Source organism: Papaver somniferum, chromosome 4 (genome assembly GCF_003573695.1).
Source record: "Papaver somniferum cultivar HN1 chromosome 4, ASM357369v1, whole genome shotgun sequence".
Classification (NCBI taxonomy): Eukaryota; Viridiplantae; Streptophyta; class Magnoliopsida; order Ranunculales; family Papaveraceae; genus Papaver; species Papaver somniferum.
Genome location: NC_039361.1, coordinates 99,487,874 through 99,497,106, shown reverse-complemented (window position 1 = coordinate 99,497,106; position 9,233 = coordinate 99,487,874).

Below are 9,233 nucleotides of genomic sequence, written 5' to 3'. Positions count from 1 at the left end.
TGCAATATAAATAAGTCTAAATCAAGGACATCAGGGAGGATCAATCGAATATCATCAATCATCGATTATCATCATTATCCGTCAACAACTCGATATAAACTTATTCACAGAACTCAACTTCAGCAGTTCAGCAATATTGCAGAAACCTTCAACACACCCATAATCCTTGATCATCACTGATCCCACACAACTCTCAGCTTCCCTCCTACAGATCAACTCATCTCCCTCTTTGCGAACCAATTGACTCTGGAACAACCATTGTCTTGGTTTAGGCCGGAGTCATACAGATTGATTTCCCGAATCTAAGCACCCTCTTTGCAGCGGTGCATGTGTGTGAGGATTAACATTTTGCCCGACTGAGGAGTCTCGACAGCACGCTCGACTCTCCACTTTCCCGAAAAATCGGCGGCTCGTTTTTCCCCATCTACAGATTGGAGACCACAGTGGGAGATTAATCTATCGCTTGCAATTTCGCATTTTCACAAAATGGTTTATCTTAGGCCAGGTTCAGTTACAAATCCTAACGCAAATATCTCTAGCACTAGCAACAAGGGTGGTATTCCAGAAACCATTCCTGCTTTAAAAAATGGTGGTGACACTACTCCTCCTCGAACCAACGTGGAAAACCATCCTCTCTTCGGCCGTTCTCCCGAGGAAATCAGAGAAAATCCGCGTACCATAGGTGATCTTATGAAGGTGCAAGAGACTCTTGCCAAAAATCAGATTGACGTGGCTGCAACACAGAAAGAGCTATGCAATTATCTCAAAACTCTCACTGACAAGATGTCATACAAAACTCAAGAGAAAGGAAAAGACAAGGAAACGTCTCCAACTGCTGATCCCGAAGTTATTCCAGTCCCTGACAATGATAAAACCCGCAAAGCTGCAGAACCTGAACCTGCCAGTTTCATCACCCGTGAAGACCTGGAACGTTTTATGGAGAATCTAGGAAAAGTCCATGCACCTTCCGTGCACCGTCACCAACCTCCATATCCCGCTGCTACACAAAAAATTCCTCTCCCAAAAGGTTACACTTCTCCAATATTCACACTCTACAACGGAACGGGGAATGCCCGAGAACACGTCTCTCGATTCTTGGAAGCATTAGGAGAGCATGAACACAACCATGTTGTCCGCTTGAAAGAGTTTTCAAAATCCCTGACGGGTCGAGCGTATACTTGGTACAACAACATTGCACCAGGGAGCATAGCTAATTGGGGAGAAATGATCAATGCTTTCTACCGGAAGTACTTCTTTGTCTCTGAGCAAATTACTCTTTTTGACTTGGGAAGGATGGCTCAGAAGGCTTCCGAAAATCCGAATGATTATGTGAAGAGGTTCAGGATTCAAGCTTTGGACTGTCATGATCCAAACGTTACTGAACAAAAACTGGTGGACTTGTGTATCAATGGCATGATCCCAGTTTACAGGGATTTGCTGGAGAATCTTCGCTTTCAGACCTTTTCAGAACTTCATGAAGCAGCCAAGCGATCAGCGACTACTGCTCCCGCCTTGCTAGAAAGAACAAAAACTGTCAAAGTAGAGGAATCGAAAGACAATCGAAGCAGCAATGCCCGGCGTCTGATCAACAAACAGTACAATGTTGAAGCCTCCATGAATGTTGCTGAAAGGAGCAAGAGAAAAGCCGAGGCACAGCAACATAAGAATGCTTATTCAACGTCTCACCTTCCGAAATCTCCAAGGAAGGACAACCAGACTAGAAATGCACGACCATCGAATCAACAGGATGATCAGGAAGTACCTGACTTCCCTTTTCCCACTGAAGAAGTGACTGAACTACTAGAAGTCTGGGTCCAAGATGGTGCAATCAAACTACCTCCTGTCAAGAAGGAACCAACTACGGAACAAATGGAAAACGCACATTACTTCCATTTCCGTAGGTACGTCAGTCTTCCAACAAATGATTGTAGAAATTTGAAACACATATTCAAAGAGAAGGCCGACTCAGGAGAATTGAGGACTGAAGGAGTGCACAGAAATCCTCTCCCAATCAGAACATTCGCACCCTCCGAGCAGCCGGTCAAGGAAGCGGTTCAATCCTTAATTGAGCACGTATGCGAGTTTTAGTACCTGTCAAAGGCCCAGAAAGATGATATGTTTGCTGCGCTGAACCATATTGTGTCTGGAAAACGGTTAGCAATCCAGAAGACGCTTCCTGAACCTCCAGTAACAGACAATGAGATGTACGACTGGGGACTTCTCACCATGGAGCATCTCAAAGGAAATGAATTCAAACGAGCATTAGTTGACGTTGGCACTGCTGTTAACATCATCCCTTTGAAAACCCTCAGATCTGCTGGCATCACTCGACAAGAAGCGACTCATGCTCCTATTTCAGTCAGATACCACGAAGGAATCTCCAGGGAGGCTTACGGTTACATCATTCTCAACATAAGAAACGATTCAACCTGGACAAAAACTAAATTCTTCATAATTAAGGAGGATCCTGGATATGACATGATTCTTGGGCGAGCATGGATTCATGATGGAAGAATTGCTGCGATATCTTCTTCCTCAGTTGCACAATTCTCCGTCGAAGAAAGTTCTTACTCGGAAGATGATCAACCTTTCGAGCATTTGGAGAAGGTCCAAACCTTAACAGGACTCACACAGAAGCCCGAGGAAAGCGCACATGAATTTATCAGGATATTCCGCACGCAGGAAAGTTTTATTCCCCCTCATAATTCCATACTAGAAACTTTAAAATATGCTACCTTTTTCCGGGGACTCAATCATACTCATGACCAAGATATCATCAAATGCTATGAGTGGGTGGTCTCGCCTCAGTAGTACCACACTAAATGGTTGGAATCTCTCCGAATTGAGGACCCAATTTTAAGTTTCATCGCTGAAGATCTGGCTCGGTTCCACAAGCATTATCCAACATACTGTCATCTACGTGAATGTCCACATGTGCCGCAAAATTGGAAAGATCCACCAACGTGGAATCCACGAGGAATTCCAAACCAGCAGAATATATTCAAAGCACGTACAACCAAGCCTAAAAAATTTCATGAGGGAGATTTAGTTCTCAAAGGAGTCAAACTCAAAGAGCGTTCAAGGAGGAAGCCTAACTGGGAAGGGCCTTTCATGATCACCAAATCCGTGGTCGGAGGGTACTACAAGTTGATCGACATGGATGATAAATCCATTGTACCAGTAATTCGTGAGAAATGGCTCAAAGCTTTTGAATCCTAAGACATGGACATTTGAGGTATTGGAGTTCAAGACGTGAACGTCCAAAACATCTGGATTTGGCATTTAGGATTTTCTTTCATTGTATTTTCAATCCCTCTAAAACATTTGCAATACTTGCATTCAGTATTTGAATTCAGCAATTTATCAAAGTTCTTTTACTTTAAAAAAATAAATCCCTATCAAGTCCAAAAGAAAATCCTCAATCATTTACCTATCCAAAACCAATCAAAAACCAAAACCGAAATCTAGAAGCCTCACATATCTCGGAAGTTCAATGTTCATGAGATTATGGAAAGGAAATTAAAGGAAGCCATCGAAGTATGATTTCTGTTTCTCAACATTCTCCAAGACTTGCAAAGCCGCTCTCTCCAACTCCAGCTTTTTGGTCATCCCATCAATCTTGGTCATTTTCTCCATCATAACATTACTAGTAAAAGGGATGTTCTTTACTACTGCATCCTTGATAATGTTGATCTTCTGACGAAGCCACTTCAAGTTAAATCCAAGTCTCTCAGAATTCTCCAAGTTGTACTCTCAATCAAAGAGTACATCTCGAGTAACAATATTTCTGGCCCTGGTTCGTATGTCATCTATAACACGCAATATGTTTCCCAATTGCATTGTCAAGAAGTAGCTACGATCAGGATCCCTGAAAACAACAATATGACCATACATTTTCCACAACTTCTCATACATGTTGGCATACCCAGTAGGAACACTGAATCCACCAACATACACATGATACAGGAGTTGAGCACCAATTGGAGGCTCACAAACAATCCCTGCATTGGGATATTCGTGTATTACTACACTATTCTCAACTACTGGAGCATCCTCCATTGTCATTACAGTATCTTCTTCTGGGACAGTCTCTTCTGTTCTTTGCTCGGTTTCAATAGCAATTGGATTCTCAGTTTCCTCTACGGCTTCAACAATGATATTCTCATAACCTGGAGGTGGAGAGTTGGTGATGTTACTGCTTTGATTCACCACATTGCTCGAATCTTCAACATCGGTTCCGTTATTCTCAACTTCGGTATTTGGTACCTAATACGAAGATTACATGAGATTAGAGCAGGAAAATCAAAGGAAACCATAAAATTCAGAATGCAAGTGAACTAGCATCATATAAGTTCCTTATTTTGCACCCAAAACATGAGAAAATGGTGTAGAATCCATGAAACGCGTTTTCAAACAAGCTCATCTGAAGAGATTCTACACTTCCCTGTATTAAACGACGAACTGGGAGCAATTGGTAAATAATTTGAGGTTGGTTCATACACCATTCTCTTCTTATGGAAGTCCTATACAACATGTCAAAATTTCATAACGATCGGATGAACGAGCAAGGATATGTGGCCAAAACATTGGACGACATGCAATCTGGAAAAGTTCTGAAAATCTCCTGGAAGTTTACGGTTTCGCCTTTTTCAGGCCCTAAACATGCTCAAAAATCAAAAAGCTTCTTCGTAAAATCTTGGAAATTTCCCGTGCTTGAAGATACATGTGCAGTCATCGAAAATCCGACTCCAAACGAGGAATCTGCGGTCTTTTTACTAAAAAAGCTGAAGTCTGAAATTTCCTGGTGGCGTATTTCGGCAAAATTACTCGTATACTCGCATGTACTTTCACTCATTCATTCATAAATCAGCAATATCATATATCTATGAAGAGGTCATAGGAGGTATACTTACTAGGGGAGTCTCTAAACCATTTGAAAGCTCGGCAGTGTTGGAATCTCCGTTTGCAACTCCGTTATCTTCATTCGGTTCGAGATTTCGGGAACTCTCCATATCTCCATGACTCAAAGAAGAGTGTGCTTCATCAACATGTGGCTCATCTACAATGATTTCCTACTGCATACATCAACAACGATCATCATTAATTCATACAAAGGCATGTTACACTGATTATCTTGAGGAGGGAATACTTACGTCAACTTCCTCGTCAGTGTTGTATCCCTGAATTATTCGACCAGGAGCAAAATGAAGACCATCAATAACATATGGAGCAAAATTCTGAAACGAATTAACAATATTCTTTTAAGATCCTGATCACAGGGACGAGAAAGTCGCAACAATGAAGAAAAGTATTAACAACTCACCAAAGAAACGGCAGGAGACTATATATCGTTCGGGATCATCCTATGAGATATCTTGCTCCTGCCTTCTCCTCCTTGAGGACTTTCTTGAAGGTTTGGAGAGTTTACATCAACTCGAAACCTCACAGCACGGCCGTCCTACCATGGAGTCCACAATACAATTAAGAAGCGTGATTGGCGTACTTTGGCTAAAATCATGAAAAACGTACTCACCTGTGTCGCATTTGGAGACGCCTTCCTTTTGTCGCCACTGGAAAGATATCTCAGCCTGGGTTGATCAGAGATCATGTCAGAGGAAGGGAACTCTCGAACTGGGGACTTGACGTCCATTACAAACTCATACACATGCTCAAGTTGCTGAAGCCATAAATCTATGTAACCCGGAGTCACGAAATTAGCACGATCAGAGTATGGGAATAAATACTCACTTCCCTCCACATGATTGCAGTCCAGATTAGTCTTCAAATACTCAATTGATGGTTTGTTCATTCGGTGACCCGGAATACACTGATCAACACCCATCTGTTGAGCCGCTCTATCAATATTGTATTCTTCTACCCGGAATTCTCCATTCATTACTAATATCAAGAAACCAGGAGTACAACTCAAGATAAGAGATCTCTCTCCTTCACTCAGACCAGCACCAGTACTCAACGTGATGTTCTTGTCAGTAGTATTGAAAGTGATCAACCGTGAGAAAAGAGAAGGAAACGACACCCAGGGGAAAAAATTGAACTCGGACTCAATGTCCAAAGCGTCAGTAATGCATATCTTGTATTGTGGTTTCTTTCTAGACCAGCGAATGATCCTGGCGTTATTCTTCTCAAGGAAGGAATGACGAGTGTCGACCTTAGGGCCTTGCAAAATGCTGCGGGGAATTGGGGCGTAACTCTCGAGATGCTCCCACATCAAGGCTTGGAGGAACATGGTATTGGCATACGTCTCGACTTTCATGAAGCCATCAGAAATACTGGAGTCTATAATAGAGAGTCTAAATTGGCGAACAACGAACCCAAGAATAGGCTGCCAATGGGAATTTTCTCACCTTTTGCCATCTTTATGGCAAAGCGAATCACAAACCGCTTCATCAAGTGTCCACAATCTTCAAACATATCCCTGGAAAGCCATAGGCATAAGAAAGCAGCGATTGTTAAAGCGCCATCAACCGGTTCTTCAGGAATTCTATCTCTCGGCCACCAATGTGATAACCATTGAGCATAGCAGGATGCGGGTGACTCATTGAATTCGTGCATCTTGGCCTCTAATATGTTAGATATCTCCTTTTCCTCTGACGAAAGCTCTTCAGGGAAATTACCAGTAATTGGAAGGTGCAACAAAGCAATTACATCTTCTAAAGTAATGGTGAATTCTCTCCATCTGCATATAAACGTGTGAGTAGGAACACAACAACGGGCGAGCAAGGCTACCAAACCTGGTATATCATGGTTGATGATTAAATCTCCAGCAGCTTGAATGGCTCGTGTTACCTGGGCACTATCCAATATGGTCCTAACACGGCTATGACCCAGCATGTGTCTTGCCCATCCATAGAGATGCATCAGGGGCTTTCGTGAAAGCTTGAACTCCACATGAGAAGCCGAAATGTGTTTTCCTTGCAAACAAAACTGGATTACTACTTGAGGAGATACTAATTTATGCTGAGTAGTGCTCCTGGGATTTATTAACAACCGAAACAAGGAGCCTAAGGGACACTTTTCAGGTCTATATAGATACGTAAAGAACTTATCCTCAGCAGTTGGAATGTTCTTAGTCTTGGGACTTCCCTCTTTCTCCTTGGAAATCTCAGAATTATCATTTATGGAGGATCCATCACCTCTGGAAAAGGGGTCTGTGGAAACATCCTCTCTCGAAGAAGCATCATCTTCAGAAGCGCTACGGGACTGAGCCATTTTCACAAAGTTGATGTGACGTCCATACACAAATTTCATCAACAGAATTGAAGCAACAAGACAATTATATGCTCATATCGACGTCTACAAAAATGGTAATCCTCAACTCTTACCTATTTACGATTTCACGAACTTAGTGATAACAGCATAAAATCCCAAAACTTGCTCGTTCTTTCAAACCTGCAAAGTCGAGCATAAAACATATTATTCAAGAGTCAACACTGACTTTTTGAGAAACTATGAATAATTCACATAACTTTCCATGTGAACATTCGCTGGTCTTTACATGTACACACACTATAAAATCACTAAACTCACATATACACTACGAATTCATCGACTCATGAATTATTTGCTTTCAACAATTTTCATAAATCAAAACTTAGTTTATATTCAATAAAACGTGAACAGGTCACGTACCTTAAATAAAAAAAAAATCGTGATTTAATAACTCACGTAAATATATATATATATATATATATATATATAAAAAACCTTTTTGCTCAATCGAGCATCCGTCTATGAAACGAGAGTCTTTTCTATTTTTTCAAAAGTCTACATATTTCAAACAAAATTTCGAAAGTTCTTAAGCAAATTTTCATCATGAACTCCAGGTCTTTTCGAAATTCCTTTAACCCTAAGGATCGTTATTTATTACTTTTACGAACAAACTTACGTTCCTAAAAGTATTTGCAAAGCTCATGCTTCGAAAAACAAACTTGGGTTTTCATGAAACCTAATAAACAAAACTTTTACTACTGTAACTAGACCATGTCTATTCAAAAGTTTATGAATATCTTTCATGTTAGGGATTTTTGCTCGTTCCTTCAACTAACGAACAAACTGGCATATACATACGTTTTCTAAAAATCCTTCATAAATCCTACGCATGCATGCAACCATGAGGTTTTTGGTTTTGTGAACAACTCATCAATCATAAAACATACAGCAAAAAAAAATTATTCAGACTTACCTGGTCGGCGCCGGTCGGAGTTTGGCCGGACGGCAAACGGCGATGATCGACAACGACTAAAATCCGGCAGAATTTTTTTTCTTCCCTGCTGCAACTCGCGTGAAAATGGTGAAGAGAGGGAGGTGCTTGGTCGACCAAAATAAAGAATTTTAGGGATTCTCCCCTTTTATATCAAATTTATTTCCAAAACCTAATAAAAACATGGGTTTCCTTTTTTGGGCTTGGGCCCATATGTCCTAAACCGACCATAACTAGGCTTCTCAACACTAAAATCAGCAGTGTCTCATCTCTCCATGCTTACGAGATGACACTCTCTATATTACTATCAGGGTTCTCATCTGTGCATTTGCTCGTACATGACATCATTGGGGTAAATCGAGGATTCTAAAACTACCTTTGTAGACTGAGTTCAACCACTGATATCGTTGACTTAAAATCACCATTTAATGCTTACTGCGGAACATGACTGTTCCTCACTAAGCAGGGGACTTAATGTAGATGGTGGATTTTCAACAAAGGTCAAAACCGTAAAATCATGATACTGCATGTTTCTGACACGGCTTCAGAGATCCATGTGACGATTCGTGTTTTACGAAGTATGATGCATATGTCGCTCGAAAGGCCTCTCCGGAGCGTTCGACACCGGGCATTTCATCATAGCCTCTATGTAGAATAACGTAATTGGGCGGTTCTCCGTAAGATTGAGAGATTAACGCCTTCAGGATACCGGTGACACTCACTGTTCCCTGACTACATAGAGGAATTTTCCTCTACATAGAAGAACAATTGGGCGGTTCTCCGTAAGATTGAGAGCAATAACGTCTTAAAGACGGTGATACTCACTGTTCCTGACTATGTAGAGAGACCCGTGTATAGACTCAGGAGGTCCTCTGATGAGTGCCAAATATTGTATATATTTATCCCTTTTTGTTGGCATTTTAACTCATCTTTTATGCATTAATTCTACATTTTATCCCATATTCTGTATTTTCATTGTTTTCAAGAATAAATATTTTTATTAATTAATTTT